Consider the following 23037-nt stretch of genomic DNA (forward strand, 5'->3'; position numbering starts at 1 on the left):
AAAAAAAAAATTAAAAAAAAAAAAAAAAAAAAAGAAGCTGGAGAAAGCTCCCTCGGGCTGCTCCTGTCTTTTGGCAAGAGCCAAAAGTCCAAGTCTGCCCGGAGTCCTGGTTCTGCCACTTCCTAACTGTGTGACTTTCGACAAGGGCCCCCCCACCCTAAAGCTTGGGGCCCACCACCTGGAAAATATGACTAAAAACAGTTCCCACCTTTAGGGCCGTTATGAACATGGAGAGACCTATATGCAAATTCAGGGCACATGGGATATGCATAAGGACCAGCTGTTAACTTTTGTTCTCTTCCTGGTAAATGGGGGCATACTGGGGACTCTTCTGAGACAGGTGAATTTTATTGGCCAGTTCGAATTTTGGCAGCTCCAGAACAACCAAAGGGTAAGCTCCTGACAGTTTTCGGTTTTCGATGTTCAACAGAGGAAACTCAGAAATATGTGTGTTTTGAATCAATGGGAGCAAGCTATGTATGAGAGAGCGGGGCTCTCTGGGTGGCTTGGTCGGTTAAGCGTCCGACTTCGGCTCAGGTCACGATCTCACGGTCCGTGAGTCCGAGCCTCGCCTCGGGCTCTGTGCTGACCACTCAGAGCCTGGAGCCTGTTTTGGATTCTGTGTCTCCCTCTCTCTCTGCCCCTCCCCTGTTCATTCTCTGTCTCTCTCTGTCTCAAAAATAAATAAACATTAAAAAAAAAAAAAAAAGCCAAGTGTAGGGGCAGCCCCCATCCAACCTGATCTCATGCTCACACTGCAGGACAGGTGTAAGGTAGACTTGTTGGGGAGGATTCCAGGAGCACTTTTGTTGGCTACAGCCATCAAACTGGGGCAAACATTGTGTGTGGGCCGGCACCATCGGTATCTTTCAGAGCTTCGCAAAGCACACACATACACAGGGGCTCCACTGGGCTCATTCATGCAGTCAGCTCATGCATATGCATGAAATAACTGTCCGGTGACCAATCAAGGGACACCATCTGAGCAGGAAAGGAAAGAGCATTAGGCCAGGGAAGCAGAACTCTGTTCAAATCCAGGCTCTGTCTCTTTCGTCTCCTTGAGCCTCAGTTTCCTCATTTGTAAAAATGGAGATAAGAAACTCGGGCTGTGGGGAATATTAAACTAGAGAAGCGATATGAAAATGACCTGACACAGCCCTCGAAGACTAGTAGGGCCTTAATAAATGCCGGTTAAATTGGAATCTGCCGAGGACTACAGGACGTAAAGATTTAACGAATATTTATTGCGATCCTACAGAATGTCAGCCTCGTGTCAAGTTCTGGGCGTGTGGGGATGAATAAAACATGCCATTGTGGGGTTTATATCTTAGACAATGGGACGGACACACAAATATCAGAAACGAAATCATAGAAAAAGTAAAACTGATGCCCGTGTTAAAGGACATGACTGCGTTTGCAGTCAGAGACACTCCTGGGCTTGCAAAGTCCCCTTTGGCTATTTCTGGCTTTGAAGAGTGTAGCCATAAAGAAAAATGAGATTCACTACCCCATTCGATTCGAGTTGGTGAAGAGACCCCATCCAAGGTGTAAGGGACAGAGGGTGACGTCAGGCTCCTGGCTTGGCCAGCACAAGTCTGCCAAGCACGTGCACCCACCATCCCACTCCACAAACCCAGAAACGGGCCACCACCATGGAGGTCCCAAACTTCTCTTTGCCTGCAAATGTCCCAGGGAGTCAATGGCCTCTGTGGTTATAGTTGAGACGCAGTGTTCCAGAAATCTTCCCTTTGCCCATCCAGTCCCACGCTCCCACCTCTTCCACTCGGCTCTGCGCCCTGGGGAGGCTTATCTGGGTGGATTGAATCTTTGGACCACCCTCCTTGCCCTCTGGTTCCTGGTTGGGCTCAGACAATGGGGAGCCTGAGCGGGCGATGGGAAGGAGGGAGGAGAGCAAGGCTGCAGGATTCAGTCCCCTGCCTCCGCCTTGCTGGGTCACTGTGGGTTGGCCGGGTCCCTCTACCAAAAGCCACAGCTCCTGCAGGGTGGGCCTTTCGGCGCAGTTCAGGTCACCGCTCTGTCCCCTCTCCCTTCAGGCCTAGGGGAGGTGACAGCACTCAGCTATTACTGGCCCCAGGGAACTGCACTACCCCTGTGGTTTCCCCACATCTTTGTAAATAGCTCCTTTATTAAACTCTTCTCGAATCACTAATTTAAGTGTGCCATCTGTTTCCTGCCAGTCCCTGACTGACACCTCCAGGTTCTCAGCCTGGATACTGCTTTACTCTGTGCATATATTTTTCTGGACCAGTGGAAAATAAGGCTGGAAATTTGGCCATGACAAGGTTGTCCTTCCAAATCTTTGCACATCCTGTTTGCTGTTCAGTTTGGGCCACTCACAAGAGTCTTTCCTGCCAGTTCTAAGAAAAAGTGGTTTTCGGCCCTCGTGTGAGATCAGGAATCTCAGACGTCTTAAGGGGACAGAACTCACACAAACCACGGGGGTGTATTCGCCTACCGTATGTGGTGCTTCTCACGACTAATTTGCAATGACACACGCCAAATCCTCAGGAGAGCCCCTGACGCACAGTAGGTGCTGTCTCAACCTTACTTGGTCGTATCATCGGCTTGCTTTTACTCCCTAATGGTTCACACAGACATTGTCCCAAACATCCATTCTGCTCTGTAGCCTTGTTGTTATAGATCTGCAGCATGGAGAAATGCAATTCACGTTGTTTCGAACTCCTACTGGGTGCCAGGCACTTCAGGCCGTGTGGCTGAGGGTGGGACTGACGCGGTGAACAGACATGATTTCTCTACCCATTTCCTGCCTCATCCTTATCCTAGCGCCTACCCTGGAGCCAGTTACGTCAGGCCCCTGTTGATGGCTCGGCCTCCCTGTGCGTAAAATCCGTAGAATAATGGTACCTACCTCTTGGAGGTGCTATGATTAAATCAGTAAGATGTGTGAACATGCTTAATAGCACACGTGCTTATTCGAATTTTGTACATTATCTCATTTCGTCTTCAGGGCAACCCTAGAATAGGCCACCTTGCAGGTCTGTGTGACCCCAGAGCCTGGCTCCAGCCCACCGTCTCTGTGGAGATTACGTGGGGGGAACAGAGTTGGAGGAGGGATGTAACGAATGCATTGACAGTTGCCGTCAGGGTGTTGGGTTGTTACTACGTGCATACAAAAAGGAAAGAAAGACATGGCTGACATGGCGGCTGACATGGCTGACATGGCTGACATACAAAAAAGAAAGAAAGAAAATGGCTGCACCCATGGTAGGGAGGTGGGAGGCCCAGAACCCGGCCAATTGGAAAGCAGCAGCTGGCAGGACCGAAGCTGATCACAGTGACCATCAAACAGGAAGCAGGAGAGGACTCCAACTGTCCAGGTCGCCGTAATTCCCTCCTGCAGGACAGTGAAGGATGAGGACACTTTGACAAGGTCCCCACAGCCAGGCCCAGCTGTACAAAGCAGTGTCAGTGGCTCGGAAGGGACCGTATGGGGGACAAGAGCCCCAGTATATAGTTTCTTCTCTGGGTGGGCTCCCAGTTCCCGCTCTGCCTCCGCTCGATGCCTGCACCAGGGCAGGGCAAAACCGCCCCATTTCCCCCCTGAAAGGTATTCACTCAGGGAGCAGAGACGAACAAAAAGCAACAGGGAAATAAGATCTGGCTTCGTCCGACACAAAAGGGTGGGATAAAGGACAATGTGTGTCAAACCTGGCATGAAAGAGACCAGGGACGAGGCTGATGAGGTGGGGACCCTCCCGAGAGAGGCTGCCAGTGGGACCTAACGGAGGGGAGCAGCCACTATGAAGGGCTGAAACTTTGCTAGAACTAGCTCAACTGTGGGTTGAAATCTTCTGGCTGGAATGGCTTCAGGGATTGACAGCTTTGGATTCCACACCTAGCTCAGTCTCCTGGCTGGGCTTCCAGCCACGAGCCTCTACTCTGTGATCCCGCCCCCGGGCATGTTTGACTGGACCAGGGGAAGAGGTCAGCTGACCCTAAAGAGACCAATCAGAATCTCACTGGAGGGGACGCCCCACCCCCCCCCCACCCCCGGGGGTTGTCTTGATTTGATTTTTCTCCCCTGTTTTGTTCACTGCTACATCCCAAATGTCTAAGATAATGGCTGGCACGTAGTAGATACTCAGTGTATATTCACTGTATATAAACTGTCTCCACACTTCTCATCAGGATTCAGCCTCTGCAGAGCTGGCACTGAGGAGCCTGCCCCTAACTTGGGATCGGAGGCAGCCACATTCTGCAAAATGGACTGTGGAATGTGCAGAGGGAAAAAGAGGAGGAGTAAGAAACAGAAAGGAGAGGGAAGGAGGCAGAGAGAGTCCCGACAGGCGATGGGAACACATCCCTGTGTCTTCCCGGTCATGTTCCCTGTTGGCCTTAAGCTAGCCTGAGTGAGTCTTGATATTTAAAACCAAGTCATTCTAACCAAAACAGCATGTCTCCTTAGAGTCCCTCCCCAAAGGGATTGCTGAGAATTCCTGTGCGCTCTTGAAGTATTTTTAGCTGAGTGCACTTGGAGGCATGAAGGACAACTTTAGCCCTTCACCAAATACCTTGTCTGATCTGCCTACTGAGACACGGAGGTGGGAGGGGGTAGGGCAACTCTAGAGCCTGACGACCTGACTCCCAATCCCGGCTCCTTCCCACCCATCCTGCAACCTATGGCAGGTTATCCGACTTTTCTGAACCTCAGTTCCCTCCTTTGCAAAATGAACATGGGAACAGCTCCTACATCCCTGGGTTATTTGAGAATATAAAGTGCTTTGCACAGCGCTTAGCACGTGGTTCGTGCTGATTAAGGGATAATAATGTATCCAATACATCGAACAAGCAAGATTCCTATAAAACAACTTCTTATTTTTGGCCTATCATTTCCCTTTATACCTACTCATTGTGTGCAATCTATTCCTTGCTCCAGAATGAGAATATGGTCAGGCCCATGAGTTTCCTAATCACCGTTAGATCATAGAAGGTCTAGTGATCATCCTAATTCAGGGACACTGCCTCCATTCATTACCTCTGTCTCCTCTCCTCTTCCTGATAGGGCCTACAGCCAGCATTTCTGCTCCTCCGTGAGCTTGCGAGCCTGTTTTCTGGATCCTCCAAGAAGGTAAGGGGGATAGAAAAGTTCTCAGTTGTGTGTATTGTCGAAGGCTGGCTTTGCACTCTCTGAGTGTGACAGATGTTTTAGGTTGACACTTAGATTTTCTGGAGACGTCCCTGCTGTGACCACCTATGATTACAACCTCTCACCTGCCACCTAGGGTCATATCCCTACTTCCCCTCCTCTGCTGCCATCAGCCACGGTCACTTCCAAGAGCATGCGTCAGACCCAGGCCCCCCACCCCCCACGGCAGGGCACACGACACAAGCTCTCTGAGAGTCCCCGCTGGCCTAAGGGCTAAGGCCGAAGCACAAACTCCTTTTCCGAAGAAGTTTTCACAAACTCTTCCCCACATTTCAACAGCCCAACCCAGTTCTCTCCTCCACAGTGGTGAAGAGCTTTGAGAAGTGTGCAACTGGTTTTTGGGTTTTCCTTTTGTAAAAGGCTTCGCTTGGCTGGCCCCGCCCCGCCCCGCCCGTGAAATGTAGCCGCTGTCGCACCTTGGTGCCTCTGCTAAAACCCCCATTTTGATCTCCTGTTAACCGACACATGCGTTTAACCTTTCCGTTCACAAAACGTGATCAGGTGCGGTGTGTCAATTCGTCACAGCAACTCTATCAAGGTGGCAATTCTGTTCTCCCCATGTTACTGATGAGGAAACTTGAGGCACAGAGAGGTCGAAAAGCCTGCCTGAGATCGCCCAGCGGAAGATTTACAGGCAGATTTGCACTGTCAGCCCGATTCCTTTTCACGGCAGCACGGAGCTTCCCGAAGAGAAAGGCACATAAGGGCTCTGTACCCTTCCTCTGTGCTGCCTGGCACTTGGGCTGCGAGCCTTCTATGGCCCAGGGCACTCCCGATTCGAGGGATGTCCTAGAGGCCTGCCCTGAAAGGCAGCGGCTTCCTTAGCACAGGACTCAAATACAGACCGAGACTTCCTTGATGCGGATTGAGGCAGCCAGCCCTGTGACTGGCAGCTGGGTTCAGAGAACCGGCCAAAAAAAGCCTTGCTTCCTTTGCACATAAAGCGCCCATTCTCAGCCACACACACTGGCACAGACACTCACAGACCAGAGCCTCAAAGGGCCGGACAATAAAACAGACACAGGCCAGGGCAAGAGATTTTTTTTCTTTCCAAATGCAAAACGCAGATAATACTCAACACTTATATACCATTTGCATAGGAGCTGAAATTTTTCTAGGAAAGGCAGAGATTTCTTGTGCCAGAGTTTTGGGGGCAGATGGCTGGGGGAGGTGTCTATAAAGACAGCTTTACAGCCTGCGGCCACTTCCTCATGGTGATCAGCACATGGGCCCAAAATACACCAGCTCCCTTTCCCCCCATGTTTCTCGTCTTCTACCCATCTTCCTCTCTCCTAGTCCCCTCCCTCTCTCCATTATTGATACCTTCTAGTGGCCAGCCCTGGGCTAGCTACAGAGATGAATGATAGTCAAACCTGTCCTCTCTTGACTCACAGTCAGGTAGGGAAGCAGAAAAGGAAAAACCAACAAAGAAAACCCGGGACAACAAAGACAGAGATACCTGCAGAGTGCTGTGGGACCACAGAGTGGGGAGGAGGGATCGAGAGGAGTTTCAAGATATCTTACAACTGGCGCAGACAGACAAGTCTGAATGGTTGCCCAACGCATCAGAACAGATCCCAGCCTTTACACAGAACTGAGGGAATATCAACTCGTGGCGGGCTAAGAGAGAGCTTCATAGAGGAGAGTGTGCTTGAGTTGAGTTGTGAGGGCATGTTCATTAGACAGACAGACTTCAAGAGGGCGAACTGCGGGCCGAAGGAAAGGTCAAGGCAGAGACGCAGGAAGGAGAGTCCAAAACAAAGTTCCTAAATGCAAGCCGGTAGTTCGCAGGAGGTTCAATCAAAGAAACAGCGGTCTGGTCCAACAACGGAAACTAAACCATCTTATTTATGACATACATCTGTTGGGCAAGACAAGGAATTTTCAAGGGTGGTTTTTTACAATATACAATGCAGTACAAGCCGTAGAATTTAATGCCCCAGGAAGGTACAATTGTGCTGTGCACAGCCTCCCAGGTTAGAAATGGTCAGCTGGTCTTCAGGTTAAAGGCCCTTAGCTTGGTGGTCATCCTTTTGCTCCTCTGTCCTTGGAGCGTCTGGAACCCCCTGATTCTCAGTGGCCCAAATACCTAGATTTTGTCCAAAACCCAGTACTGGTTTTCCCAGATGTAGGAACATGATGAAAATCTAATTGACCGCACCCTGGTCTTGGGGATGCTAGCCCCTGATTCTCAGCTGCCCCAGCCTTTGTGTAATTAACCTTTGGACCCCAGAAATGAAGGCTCCATAACAGAATTCGAAGGTCCTCTCCAGGACAAGAAGGAGCTTCTGGGCTGAGACCTTTTCTCTCGGCACTCTGAATGTCAAAACCCAATCGAGTATAACCGCCGTTGCTTGGATCCATATCTCTAAAGTGACCCAGCCTGAAAGGCACCAAATAACGTCCAAATTTTACCCCCACGCAGTGCGAAAGGAAGAAAAATAAAATCAGGCTACTTCATCATGTGTCTCTCATGAACGCGTCTTATGAATATTTTGCTTTAAAAGACTAATGTGCTGAGGACTTGGGAAAACGTATTTGTGTGCATTCATTAAGTCTCCGACTCAGAAACACATTCTGGGACTAATTATTTTTTAACTAACTAATCAGCATGTTTCATTCATAAATTGGGATTTATCAGTACAGCACATGAAAGGAGAGAACATATTATTATTTTAATTTGGTTAATATGCAAAAACGCGCTGTGTTTGTAATGACCTGCTTTCACTGAAGAGAGGCAGGCTAGAAATAGCAGCAGCTTTCTCTAATGAGGGTGCTGGCTCCCGGCCCCAGCTGCTCGCCACTAGATACTCTGTTTGCTCCCTGACCTACCAGTGCCTGTGTGTCTCCTGCAAGGAGGCAGGAGCGATTTCCTCACGAGGGGAAACCCTGAACGCCAGTGTGCTGGTTCTGCTGATAGAACCAGTTACACCCGCTTTGTTAGTGGGGGAGAAAAAGGAAATCGTGGAGCACGAGGGTGGAGGGTGGTGGGAAGGAGCATTCACTTTTGTTGGCTATAAAACACACGCGCGCGCACACACACACACACACCCTGAACCTGTCAAGAATAGGGCCCGAATCCATTAATAAGAGATTCCACTCTAATCTAGTGACTCGTGTCTTCTCTCACCCTATTGTGCCTGCCATCCGAGGTGCTGTTTGTCTGTCATGCAAATAAATCCTATTCTGAAGTCCCCTGATAAAGGGATTTATTTATCAGCCCGACCTGAGTATCCCATTTGTTCCTGCAAATGAGCAGCTCCTCCTGGCTCCCGCGCACCCTGATTTAGAGCCACGGAACTAGGGCTGCAGGTTCGCCCAGTTTATCAGGAGCCTGGATTATCTCCCCACCCCCTCCAACTGTCAGGTCCTGCTTTGAACCACAATTGTCTTGCCCCTGTGGCCTGCAGAATTGCCCTGGCCTCACACAGAAGCGCAGTGTCGGGAGGGGTGGGGGCAGAAGTCACCGCTGGCCTTTCAGTGACGTACTGAAGCAGGGTCCAGCTGCATTCTTTCTGTCCAGCCCTGGTGCCAGTCTGCCTCGGTCTCCGGCTGGGGACATCCTGATGTGGCACATTCTAGAACCAGGAGCTGCTTTTGTGTTTTAGAGAAGGACATTTCCTCTTCCGTTTTTTTTTTGTTTGTTTGTTTTTTGTTTTAATTTTTACTCTATTTTTAGAGCTACTTTTAAATTATGAAAGAAATACAACACGTTCAGTATAGAAAATTTAGGAAAAGGGGAGAACTATCCATTAAAAAGTCTATAATCCCACCACCAAGAGTGCACAGTCCTATTTGGGGTGTTTCCTTCTGCCCCTGTGTGCCCGTGGCAGAACAGGCCCTCTCAGTGAGTGAGCAGTCAGGGCTTCCTCTATTTGTGAAGCAATACTGTATAGCAGGGTGGGGGAAAATTATGCTGTATTTTAAATGTTTACATGCAACAGAGTCACATGATTATTAAATGGCAACAGTATATCTGTGAGTAAGTGTAACTATTCAGAGTATCCCTGTGATTATTTATAAAACTGCATTTAAAGATGATGTCGAGGGGTACCTGGATGGCTGAGTTGGTTGTGCGTATGACTTCAGCTCAGGTCATGATGTCACAGTTTGTGAGTTCAAGTCCTGGGTCGGGCTCTGTGCTGACAGCTTGGAGCCTGGAGCCTGCTCTGGATTCTGTGTCTCCCTCTATCTCTCTGCCCCTCTCCCACTTGTACTCTCTCTCTCTCTCTCTCTCTCTCTCTCTCTCTCTCTCAAGAATAAATAAATAAACATTAAGAGAGAGAGAGAGATTGTGTCAAAAGGCTAAATTTGAGACCTTAAGTGAACATGAGACCCAGTCAAATTGCTCTCCTGGGTCCTGTACCCCACCCTCATGGGCTTTGTCTATGTGCCTTTGTGCTTGTATTATATTAGGGATCATACTATCTTCACATTTTTATATTCTGATTTCATAGTACTTTGTTAACATTTTTACAAGTCAATAAAAATTCTTCTGCAACCAAGTTTTGATGGCTACCCAACATTCCATATGAAAACTTACCACTTAAGTTTTACCCATTTAATTGAACACTTCAGATGATTCAGATGATTCCTTTTTCCCCCCACTATGATAAATAATACTGCACTGAACATCTTTTTTTTTCATGTTTATTCTTGAAAGAGAGAGAGCGTGCGCAGGGGAGGGGCAGAGAGAGAGAGGGAGACAAAGGATCTGAAGCGGGCTCTGTGCTGACAGCAGAGAACCCGACATGGGGCTCGAACTCACGAACCTTGAGATCACAGCCTAAGCCGAAGTCAGATGCTTAATCGCTTAATCGACTGAACCACACCAGGAACCCCTGCACTGAATATCTTTATATGAAAATCTTTGCAGCTCTCTGTGGTTACTTCCTTTGGATGGATTTCTAAAAGGAAAATGACTCACTCACAGGCTAGGAACATTTTAGTGTCTTATTTCACGTTGCTCAATTTATTCCCAGATAGGTGGTACTGATTTATCACGAAAGTTAGAACATTTTCATTGCTGTAATTAGTCTTTAATTGCAGAACTCATTCACAGAATACAGGCTCTCTGTACTCTCCTCCAATCTCTGCCTCCCTCACAGGTAGCCATGGTTTGCAGTTCAACAACCGTCCTCTGGTAAAGCATTTAATTTGTTATCTGAGTGTTTATATGAAATGTGTCTCTATTGAACTAATAAAAACTTGTGTATCTCTGTAACTATAGGAAACATGATATTTTTTTGCCCACACAATGTAAAAGTCACTTTTTTACACAAATGATATATTGTATGTATGTTGCTTGACTTCCCCCCCCCCCCCCACTTCGGCTGTCTTGGAGCTTTTACTGTGTGTATATAAATCTACTAACCCTAACTTTCCATACAGTTCCATGGGATAGATATAGCCTAGTTTTGACAACCATTCATCTCTGCACATTTTGGTTGATCCTATTTTTTTTTTTTTTTTTTTTTTTACGAAGAGTGCTGTGATGTATACCCTTTTACACAAGCAAGTTATTTGAACAGGTTTTTTCTTTACAGCAGAAACCAAGAAATAGAATTTCTGGGTCATGGGCTATGTACATTTTTGACAGGCACTGCCAGAGTGTAGAGGGTGTTTTAAATTACTTTTATTAGGGATATTCTAGAATGCCTCGGACTTGGGCTTCATTATCAGGATGTAGATCTGAAATGTTCTATTAGGTGGGATGTCACCCAAAGGTCTGTTCATATAGTCAGTCATTCATTCATCTGTCCATCTCTATCTTCTTAGGATCCAGCATGGCCCTTCAATGCATAGCACACAGTTGTCAATGAATGTGGGTTAGGTGCCCTCCTCTTCACCAGCCACACCCTTGAGGGGCCTCACCCCGACACCCGATTCCTTTCCACACCTGCCAACCCCTAGCTCAGCTTTCCAGACAGCGCTCAAATTTCGCCTCTTCTTGGAAGCCCTCCCCGGAGCCCAGGCTGAGTAAGGCAGCTTCTCTTCCGCGTCCCCATGGCACCCTTATTTTACTGGCTTGTCATGCTTACTGCAATTTGGAATCTAGTCATCTCTCCCCTCTTGGCCTGGATAGTCTTGGAATCTCAAGGGTGCGTCACCTGATGCATGTGTGCGGACTGCTGACTGCACCACGTGCATGTACACAGGGCAGTCTGTCACCTTTGAAATGGAACGGGCCAAGCGTAGGCAGCATTTTTCAGACAGAGCACCACGGAAAAAGGCTGTAAACAATTAGATGGCTAATAGTTGACCCTCGATGGTGATCATGATGTTGATAAAAATGATGAACGATCGGTAAGTAGAATATATCATGAACTCTCCCCCACACACAAATTTAGAACCTGGTCATTCACCTCTCTGGAAAGTGTTCATAACACTCCTCACTTCGATATTTCTCCGTGAAATCGAGAAGTTTCTTAGGCAATTTATCTTTTGAAATGCATCATAGGGATGACAAACAGCAGCAGAAACATGGCTCAAATAGTTGGAGTGTGGCAGCTTACTGTCATCAATCCCTGGGCAGGGTCTCAACTATGAAAAGAAATGGATGAAAAAAAGACTGGAAATAAAGATATCAGAATGTGAATAATGGTGGCGTCCGTGGAGTTAGGGCAATGCATGAGGTTCTTTGTGCTGTTTAAACCTTTTGGATTATTTTGCCATGCATATAAATTCATTTTAAATCAGAAAAATAGAAATCACCAAAAAAAAAAAAAAAAAAAAAAAAAAAGGTCTAGAGGGGGCGCCTGGGTGGCTCAGTCGGTTAAGCGGCCGACTTCGGCTCAGGTCATGATCTCACAGTCCGTGAGTTCGAGCCCCGCGTCAGGCTCTGTGCTGACAGCTTGGAGACTGGAGCCTGCTTCGGATTCTGTGTCTCCCTCTCTCTCTCTGACCCTCCCTCGTTCATACTCTGTCTCTCTCTGTCTCAAAAATAAATAAACATTAAAAAAATAAAAAAAAAGTCTAGAGGTTAATCATATTTCTAAGGAGAAAACTTTAAATAATTGCGATGTGTGTACATAGATGACAGAAGAAAGTAGTTCCAAAAGGACTAACCTGAAATATTTGCTCTCAGATTACCTAGTCACTCATTCAACATTAATTGGATACATGGCGAGGGGCGGCATGGCTGGATGCCCCCCTCATGAAGCTCACAGTTTAGTGGGAGCCACAAACTCAAGTACTAATGGGGGTCAGGCAGCAAAGAGAAAGAAGTGAAATCCACCTGCTGGCCCACTATTAATACTTACTAACATTTGCAGGCCCAGAGAAAGAGTATAAATGGAAGTCCATCCACCATATGTTGAAATACTTACAAGTTATAAATAGAATTAATAAACCGAAGTATCGGGTAGTCTCCTACATTGACAAATACACCTTTACAATGACCTGTAAGGCCAAGTTCAAAGTTAGAATTCTCGGACTCCTCAGACTTCCTTACCTAAAGATGATGATACAGAGAGAACTGGTCCCTAGCCCAAGATAACACACACGCGTGCACACACACACACACACACACACACACACACACTGTAACAGACCATCCACTCTTCTACTCTTCCCATGCTTGACTTGAGCTCGCACAGAAAAGGACTTTGTGCAAGTGGATGGGCACCTTGGCCTGCACATTCAAGTTTCATTCCTTTCCTTCCCCACCAAAACACCCTAGCTTTCTCTTGCCATTCCTTAGGCCCAGGGTATGTATGCCATTCACCTTTGGAAGAACTAACTGACAAAGAGGTCTCTACAGGCTCTGGAAGCCGGCACAGGTCATATGGGCAGGGAGCTCCAGGGTCCCTCGGCTCCAGTAGTATGGTTTATAAGAGGTAGTGCAGGCATCCCTTGGCTCAATGAACTTCTGGCTGCGTGAAGAAGGTCACCTTTGGAGAGGGGACAGAGTGGTGCCTCTAAGGCATGGGGCCAAAGGCAGGGTCCCACTTGCCTGACTCCTTAGTCAACATTATCAGCTGGATGGATTGGGACCATGGCGAACTAGATAGCAAACGCCCCATCTTACAAGAGTAGCAACTACTTAACTCCAGCCCTAAATTGCCATATGTAGGAATCCAGATGGCCACATCTTCCATTAAAAAAAAAAAATACAAGTCTTGGTTTTCTTATGAAATTGCATAATTTCTACATGATAGCAAGTAATAACTTAAAAAAAAAAGGTAAATTACTCTGCAAGCCCAATCTAAAGTATCCGTGAACCACCTGTCTGTGACCTCAATGGAAGGAAAGAAAATCAAAATTCCATTTATATGTTGTTTGACCATTATTTGGTTTTGAAAATGATATTCTCCAATTCATTCATGTCACTCAAGCCCAGAAGTAAATCATGATATGTCTCCATTGCTGTATGTACGTTTGAATTTCATGCATCTTCTGTTTTCCGGCAGAAATCCAATTTACTTGGTACCTTCCAGTACTGACATATGTCCCCGTAACCCATCAGCAAAGGCCTGATGTATGGATTTTTTTTCCTGATGCTGAGTTTCATCATGTTCTCCTCTGGTCTGCCAAAATTACTTGAGCACATACCTCTCACTGCACTTCCTATACACCTGCTGTCACGAGCTCTTTAGAACCATCAATTTGAGAATCATCTGCGTGTCCCCAGAGCCTACCACGAAGTCACATCGTAAACTATTTTATTTGTATATGTATTTTATTTGTTCTGAACTGAGTTTGTTGGCGGTTGGTGCTCTGTAATCACCCACATCTCCCCAATCACAAGTGAGTAATAATCATAGCTGACATTTCGTGGACATTTGCTCTAGGCGGGGAGCTCAGACAGGAGCTTTACATGCATTGCCTCATATTATCCTCACAACTAACTGCTTAATCATTTTTATCCCTGTTTTCCAGATGCAGACACTGAGGCTCAGAAAGACAAGCAGACCTGCTCATGAGTCATCCAGCAAATGGCAAATGGCACTCTGGCAAATGGGATTGAGACCAATCCTGCCCCATTTAAAAGGTGTGCGTTCCTAACCAGTAAGTCAGTGCTTCCCTAAAAGTGCCACCGACAGTCCTTTGAGATGCTTTCAGTATAAACCCTGAATCACTAGACTTGTGTTTGAGTCCATATATGTTTATTTCAGAGTGTGTTAGGAAAAAGTAAATGACAGCATCTGTTTATGACATGACGTTGATTTTTCTATTTATATTGCTCCACAACATTTTCAACTTATTTAGCTAAGTTCTAAAAAATTGAGTCCATTTACAAATAACATTGGGTGAATAATAGAAAAGGTAATATAATAATACAGCAAAAAGTATGTGCTTGAGCATATAAAAAGATTAGAATTCGAGAAACTCTGCCTCGTAAACCACCATCTAGGGATTAAAAAGAAACACAAGCACAATGAAATGAATGTTTAAATTCGCACCATGCACTTGCAAGTTCGTAGAACGTTGCTTAGAAAATGCATCCCAGACCCTGCCTAATGAGGGCTCCAAGCAGCCTCTAAATTCCTAAATTTGAATCATGTTTATTTCTTTTCCTTTTTTCTATTTTTAGAACTTAAATGGCCAAATGGATTAAAAAAAAAAAACGCCTCTAAATGAAAAATGAGCGAGGGGCCTGGAGCTCTCCTCTGCCTCATTTTAACTCTGAGCAAATGGTGAATTACAGCACCCTGGACATTGTGGTTTCTAACTGCCAAGCTGCCAGGCTCTTAAATAACAGCCACACAGAAGTGTGGCCATAATGCTACCTATTTCTCTTGCTAAATTATTTATGCATTTATTATATTTTACACGGGCTGTTGAACCTGAAGGTGCTTTTGTGGGGACTGGGTCGTTTCTGGAAACCCATTACTGAGAATCAACTCAGCGACCTTAGAAACGGGTACATCCAACTGTATATTGATCATTAATATTATATAATTACTGCCTCTGTAGTTGTTTTGGGGGTGGTGATGATTTTACACGTATTCATATGTGTGTGTGTGTGCACTATCCAATGGCTTCAAGGCAATTCACCTCATTAAGAAGCTGTTTAACATTGAGGGTATATCAATAAAGGCTAGCTTAATGCAATCGTGGAACTGTACCTAAACTTACTTGGCCCAACGAAGCTATTACCCTGTATAATGTGCCTTACACAAGATTGAAGTGGTTTACTAAGTTTATAAAACCACTCTCCAGGATTTACAGTGACTGATTCGCCAGAAAGATCTTCAGCATCGTAGAAGTGTTATGCCAATATAAACTTGGTGTGTGCTAATAAGAGATGGCCGTATTTTTCATAAAGCAACACAGAAGAGCAACGATAAAATCTAGAGTACTCTTTATAAGATCTTCCAAAGTGTGTTCGTTGTTAAATCCAACCTAACATGCATGACTTTGGATTTACTCGTGGCTTGAATGTCAGAAAAAAAAAATGAAAAAATTCAACCTTAATTCATCACACACTCATGAAAGGCCTACTATGTGCTGGCATAATGTCAGGCCCTGAGGATACAAAAGAGAAAAGAGTGCCTGACCCAGAGGAGCAGCTCTAGTGACTGGGATCTAAAAAGTCATTTACATAATAGTCAATTACATGGCCAAGCGTCTCTGCCAACTTAGGAGAAGACACCACCTTTGCTGGGCGGTCAGAGGAGGCCAACGAGGGTGCTTGAGTAGGAGTTCCCCTGGCAAGCAAAGTAAGTGTTGTTGGCAAACAGACACACATGGAAAGGCCTTAAGGACATTGTGTGATGAGCTTGGGAGACATTTTTTGACTTCTCCAAAGACTCTCCCTTTACCTTTGCTAGCAGAATTCCGATTTTGTTTTCCGTTTCATGGTGGGAGTTCTTTGGTCTCAGGAAAGGTGGGCCCAGGTTTGCTCTAGATCATGGCATATGACCTAGTTCTGACCAAAAAGATGTAAAAGGAAGTATGCTGAAGGCCCCTGGGAAAGACCTACTCTCCTTGATCAGAAGAAACCTCATGACCAGAAACTCAACTCTTTGAAGCCCTTAGTTTCTTGCCTCTGAAAGTCACAGTACGATGACTAGGTCTGTGGCAGACATCTTAAGACCCTGAAGGAAAGGCCAAGGACATCTAGAGATTCCAACCCAGAGCTCTGACATCACTGACCAGTCACCTCCCACCAGCAACCGCCCACCTCTAGACTCCTTGATGTGTGAGAAAAATAACCTCTTATTGGTTAGGTCATTCTTACTCATGCATTCTGTGACTTGTAGCAAGTGGTATTTGTGACTGATGGCAGGTTCATGGAACCTCAAGTTTTTCAGGATGGTTGGAACAAGGTTCTGGGGGAGCTGCACAAAATGATGCTGAACCATCATCTGGTTGGTGAGGTGCATGGGATGCCATGTTAAGGAGTCTGGCAGTGCTTTTCAGACAGTGGGTCCTTTTCTAGTGGGGTCCACGAGATGGTTGCACGTGGTACCCAGACAACGCAGTGTGTACTCCTAAGTCGCACAGTGAGAAACTGAGTTCCCTTTCCATTCTCTTTCAGTCCCTCTAATTATGTAAAGAAGACCTTTCAAGATTGGGCTAGTAAGCCTTTAGCACCTTTCTAACCTTATTAATCTTCCTTTTTAACACGGAGGAAGAAGCCCTCGAAATTAGGGCCTTTGATTTGTAATCTGGGATCTAGGAGAAATTCACACCATTATTTTGTTTTCAATATTTATATGTCACAACATACCTTTAGGTTCTAGTGAATGATAATTGTTGCTCCTTTTGAGTGGTAAATCACATTACCTTGAACAAGTTTTTAAGTTTTTTGTAGAAGGTAGGCCAACTTAAGGAAACCTATTAAATGCAGGAGCTACCCCCATATGGCAAAAATTGTGAGGCTGGAATGAAAATCCTTGAGGTTTGAAAAATACACAAAGCCACTGAAAGTGTTTAAACAATGGAGCAATTAGACTCCCCATTTAGAAAGACTCAGTGAGCAAAGCCAGGTATTAAGCCTGAAGATAGCATCTGCAAAAAAATCCAGGTGAGACCTGAGCAGACTTGAACCAAAGTAGGAGATGGAGAGAAGGAGGAAATGCTGAGGAGAGGAAATGAAGAAAACCTGGGGTCCAACTCTAAGAGGATGGAGGAGGAGAGAGGAGGAGTTTAGGATGACTCCTATGTTTGGCTTAGCCAACCGAGAGAATGAATCATGGCACCATTTAGCAAACCAGAGAAAATGGGAGGTGGACTAAGGCTGGTCACAGTGAATTGAAGGCCCAGTGGGGACGTTCAATGGATCACTAGTCCTCACAGCATGTTCCATCAAACCAGCAGCACTGGCATCACTTGAAAACTTGTTAGACGTGCAAATTCTTGGCCCTACCCCGTACCTATTCAATCAGAAATTCTAGTTTTAACTAGTCCTCCAGGTAATTCTGAAATACGCTAAATTTGAGGACCACTGGGAAGAGGAAGAGTTCTGGGTCAAACTATCTGAGCAAAATAACTGATTTTAGATACGGCCCTTCCCTGGACCTGTTTCCTCAACTGCAGAATGAGGGCACTGACTCGAGTACACAATTCAGGTACGACACTGAACTTCTCTAGGCCAAAGTGCCTCATCCATCAGTATTCACCTCCCCTATTCTTCACTGGTAATAGAGTGTCACTTCTTAACGAGTCACCTGCGCGTGAAATAAAGACCATACTTCCCAACCTCTTTTGCCCAAATTGCATATGGCCAAGTTCCTGCCGGGGGAAGGAAAACGGAAGTGATGTGTAGGTCTTTCAAAAAGTTTCCTCAAACAGAAGGGTCATGTCTTCTTCATCTTTTCCCTCCTTCCTTCAGTCTAAAATACAGATGTGATGGCTGGAGCTTGATCAACTATCTTGGATCATAGGCAGAAGTTACATTTTAGGGAGGGAAGGAATGGGATAGAAGGAACCCAGCTTCTGATGACTTCCTGAAACCACCCCACCAGCCCTCTATTGATTCTCTCAAATCCCTTTTATGTGAGAAAGGAAGTTGTTTTTGCTTGGGCCATTGTGATTTTGTTTTTTTCTGTGCTCTTACATAATTTTGAGAGAATCTCTTGTACTTTAAAATTTATGAGAAAGCAGTATGAGAAAATTTAATCAGAATATCCTGGGGGGGACGGGGCCTAGAAATCTGCATTTGACAGGCTGCTAAGAGGCCCAGTGCACACTAAAGTGTGAGGCTGGATGCTTATGAATCAACTCATAACTGTTCTTTAGGAATATATATACTCCAGGAATAGGGGACCAGGAAACTTGGATATAAAAGAAATTAGTTACTTAGTAAAGAATTTAGCAATTTTTTTTTTTATAATGCCTTTCTTTGAACCTTTATTGGTTAAGAGTTCCAAAGTGAAACTCTTTCGGTAGTAAAAATTCCGGCTGAAAGGAAATCATCAGAGTGAACCAGTGCCTATGAACTTATGGCTATGCTGGGGCTAGAATTTGGGTCTGACCTCTGGGCCCTACGTCTTCCCTGCAAGCTCCAGAAAGCTATTCTTTTTCTAGTCTCACAGGTGAAAATCCTCCGGCCTATCCACAGGGTATGAGATGGCAGCTGTTCAACAGTAAGGCCAGGGTTTGGTGCAGGGAAGTGAAGTGTGTCCAATCAAAACAGCAAGGGGTGATCTAGGTCGGCAGCCCATCCACATAGGTGGCCGAGGCCACAACAGTCATCCCATGTGATGCATGTCACAGTTTGGAAGGTCAACCCCCTGTTCCTGCTCACCTAAATCTTTGCCAGGAGAAGGCAATTTCAAGTGAAGCATGTCTGTGTCCAGGACCTTTCCAAGCCATTTAGGCAGTAACAGTGCATTGGAGGAACTGACTTCACCACCCCCACCAAAATGGCTTGTTAATATGGACTCTATGTTAATGATAATAACCTTGAATGAGAAAGCAGGGAGAAAACAGTGTTTAAGACGCAGAGGGTTCGTGCAGATTGTAAAACAACAAACAAAAAGGGAAAATATAACCCAGCAATTAACGATAAAACAAAACGAAACAAAACAGTGTTTTTTTTGTTTTTTTTTTTTTTAAGGAAACATGTACACTTTTCAATATCAAAACAGGGTGGAGATCGGAGGCGGGGTTTAATAAAACCTACTTTCGGGACTTGGTTTTTTTTCTGTCTAGCTTGCCTTCTGGGAGTAAGCTTCCAGATGCTTGTGGACAAGAAGATATTCCAAAAGTAATTCCACTCTTCTCTCTTCCTGTACCTTCACAGGACCTGCCTCTGAATATACTACTCTTATATTTTCTTAGTTCCAGTAAAATATATATTCTACCACTACATTAAAAGGCTTATTAACAGAGCTAGGCAAAGTAGCTGGGTATTAATCTCTTAGGGGACGGGACCATGAACCTGCCCAGACTTGCCTTCTCACTACAGCTCACTACTCAACAATATCAAGGACACCGTGTCCTTCAATTCCATCACAGAAAGCTCCTGGGCCACCAACTCTAAACTCTAAATGGATCAACTGCTTTGAATGTTTCTGCATGCAATAAGAATGTGCTCATAGAATTTACAGTAGTACCTAGGTACTTTTTTGTATGGGTGTCATCTTTTCACAAGGTGCCTCTGCGTTTTACTCAGATGAACTGAAGCAGGGCCGCCACGTTGTATAACTCCAGGGGGTGGCATTCCCGTAATAGTCCGTGGCGCCTTATGGAATTGCACAGTGCACAACATGAGTGGCCTTGGGTGGTGGCGCTGGTTACTAAAGTCACCAGACAGGCCCCTGGGGAGTGGGGTGTGTGCTGTTGGGAAGGCTGACGGATGCTTCAAGGGCAGTGGTGGAGGACATCAGAGTTGGGAGTGGGGCAGAATTCACTGTGGGTGATTACGGGGTGAGATTTATATCACCTGCCAAGCTTTAAAAGAGGCCGGTGAAGGAGATATTAGGGTCATGCTTCCTGGGAGGCTTGGGTTTGGGGTGTGGTTGACCTCAAACCCCAGAGGGGGCTGGGCAACAGCCAGCAAGGTACAGGCATTCACTACGCTACAAGTTCTCTGAAGGTGTGTCAGCTCCTTGCTGGACAGGGAGGGAGGTTTATTTGTTTCGCTTTGTTTGTTTTTATCCGGTAGCACCTTAATGTTTGTGCAGAGCTTGCTTTCTCTGCAAACGGAAAGGTTCCCAGGGAGCATGCTTCATGGAGGGGCTCTCTTCTGCCAGCACAGCGTTCAAGCCAGCACTCATCTACAACTGTAGATCCCTTTGGAGATCCTAAATGGAGCTGCTGAATTGTTGTCATGGTTACCTAGGCCAGTTTCCGAGGCCAGAACGTTTTTAAGGAGGGCAGCCCTGGGGTGGGTATCCTGGGTTTCTGAGTAGACAAATGATCCAAGAGAATTGTTTCCCTCTTCCTTCTCCCAAGCTTCTCCTCCCTAACCAGGAGCCCGGTGTCTATAGTGACAATTAGCTCCAGTCCAGCCTAAACCTACTGCCCATACTTGATTTAGTCTTAAAAGAACAGGCTGACCTAGCAGCACCCTGACTGTGGCCCAGGTCTGCCTCCTCCTCGTACAAAGCAACACGGGTTCCTGGATTCTGTCATGCTCACAGCTGCTTCTAGGCAAAAGACACTTGTGAAGTACAAGTTCTCTGCACTTAATATGTTAATAAGGAACTGATATTTTAAAAAACCTCAGCCCAGCACTTCACACGTAGCTCGTGTAATTTACTAACCTAGTGAGAGAGGAAAACATCATTCATATTTGGTCTATAAGGAAGTGGGGCTCATAGAGGTAAAGCCCAGGGTTGTACAACCAGGAAGTAGAAGTAGAGGTGGGATTCAAATTACACTGTTGGGCTCCAAAGACAGTCCTTCTTCCCCCAAGTCATGGCTGCCATTTTAGCCACGGAGAATTGGTAGCTCCAAAAGACTCAACCATCTACTGGGTACTGAACATTCATTCATTCACTTAACAAACGTGTTCTGAGCCTGCTCTGTGCCGGACCCTACGCTGGCCACTAGGGGCACAAAGATAACCGGGTAAAACCTTTGCCCTTAAGAAATGAACCCACTGACAACTAGCAGTAATTTAAAGAGAGGAGTCTACAAGATGTTAGAGAGAGGGCAGTCAGGGCAACCATTCTGGAGGAAATGACACCTTGGACACTCTGGTGGAACCGAACCGGCAAGACTCAAGGTATGTCCCGTCGTGGGGAACAAACAGCAGACTAAGACCCAATCCCTATGCCCAAAGAACTCCAAATAGAATTGCAGAGGTAAGACTCATGGTCAGGATAGAAGGAAAGAGAATAAAAATCACTGCTTCAGGCTCTAAACAGGCGTTCTACATGGAAGTGTTGGAGGATGGAGGAACTGTGGCAGAAGAAGAAGTTAGGACCATTCAGGGAAGGCTAATAGATATGAAATGGAAGCCACCTGTGTTCATGAGCTGCTTCTTAAAAGTTTTTGACTGCTCTTTTTTTCCTACTCTGGCTCTACTGTGATTCCTTCTCTTCATTTTTCATTTCTCATTTCCTACTAAAGGGAAACACTTATTCATCATCTTTAGAGGGAGGCATTACCCTAGTCCCCGATGGCGGTCGTAAGTGGGAATGTACAAAGATGAACAAGACCAACGCTGCAGCAGCTAATGAATCACCCAAATGATAAGAGTTTGAGAGGCGTGAACTCCAAACAGCAAAAGGAATGAATTAATTCAGACTTGGTAAGGGGACTGTCATTCCAGATAGCGTCCACTGTAGTTGGTTTGTTGATCCATTTCTTCAGCATTCATTCACCCATGTCTTCCTATCCACAAGGTCCTCTCCTCAGTGAGCCCAGGTCTGGCAGACATAAGCAGCCATTACAATAATGGGATAAACGAGCATGAGACACACAGGACTAATGGGCCATGGATGCTCGTTAAGAGAATTCAGGAGGCAGAGCTGGTAGCGTTTGAACTGATTCCTAAGATGAAAACAAGAGTTTACCAAGTGGAGAATAAAGAAAAGGGCATGTTAAAAGGCACCGGGAGGGTGTTTGGAGCAGCTTGGTGTGGGGCATTTGTTCGGAGATGAGGTGTTAAGATACAACCGCCCACAGAGCGGAAAGGCCTTGAATACCAGACTAAGGAGTTTGGCCTTTTTCATAGAAAGACCGGAACAGATGAGGGAGACCGTAAGATTTTCGTGTTGGAAATGTCTCTCTGGTACGGTGTGGAGAGCAGACTAGAATAGGACGAAGAGGTCTCAACCACGTACGTTTACAGCAGCTGTATCTTTGCGCCTGATAGACTGCACCAAGTCTCCCAGCTAAGCCACGCTGGGGAGTGGGGGTGGTGTAATGGAAGGTGAAGGGAGAGTCCCGCGTGAGGTCAACAGGCAGGACAAGGACGTACGCAGTTCCAGGCTCGGCACAGAGGCTGGGGAGACCCGCCTCCCCTTCCAGATCCCTCTGGGGCGGAGCTCGGGCCAAAGCACGTGATGCCCGGGGACCCACCTTTACTGTGGGCAGGCCTCCCGTTCATCCTTGGTTTTACCGGTCGCCACTCGGATCCGCAAGACCCTGGCTCTTTTTCTTAGTGCTCGAGGGATCCGTTCTCTTCCGTGCGTCCCTACATGCAACTCCTGCAAAGAGAGGGGAGGGGAGATAAAGAGCGAAGGAATCCTGTGCCCACACTAAAGATGGCAACCTGCTGCGCTCACTCTGGGTGGGGGAGCGGGTTCCAGTCGCCAGGCCTCACTGGGCGAGGCGCAGACGGAAGGGGCGTCTCTCGAGGTAAGCTTTCGACCTTCCTGGGAGGGGACCGGAGCCGGGGGGCGTGGCCTCGTCCAAATTCTAACAGCTGATTGGTATTTCGACAGGTGGGCGGGGTGCCCTCGGTACCCCACCCCTCCCTCTTCGAACCGGAAGTGTCTCTCGGT

At 46.3% G+C, this 23037-nt stretch overlaps 1 long non-coding RNA gene across 1 annotated transcript in view; it reads left to right on the forward strand.

Annotated features, from left to right (window-relative positions):
- The window catches only part of LOC121011204 (uncharacterized), a 24455-nt gene extending 10111 nt beyond the window's left edge, over positions 1-14344 (forward strand). Inside the window, exons 2-3 of the long non-coding RNA XR_005781535.1 lie at positions 5045-5110; positions 14069-14344. This is a non-coding gene — a long non-coding RNA (uncharacterized LOC121011204). The remainder of the gene's footprint in view (positions 1-5044; positions 5111-14068) is intronic.
- Positions 14345-23037: the final 8693 nt, after the last annotated feature.

This window comes from Herpailurus yagouaroundi, unplaced genomic scaffold (assembly GCF_014898765.1).
Source record: "Herpailurus yagouaroundi ecotype Mexico unplaced genomic scaffold, PumYag 29, whole genome shotgun sequence".
Taxonomy (NCBI): domain Eukaryota; kingdom Metazoa; phylum Chordata; class Mammalia; order Carnivora; family Felidae; genus Herpailurus; species Herpailurus yagouaroundi.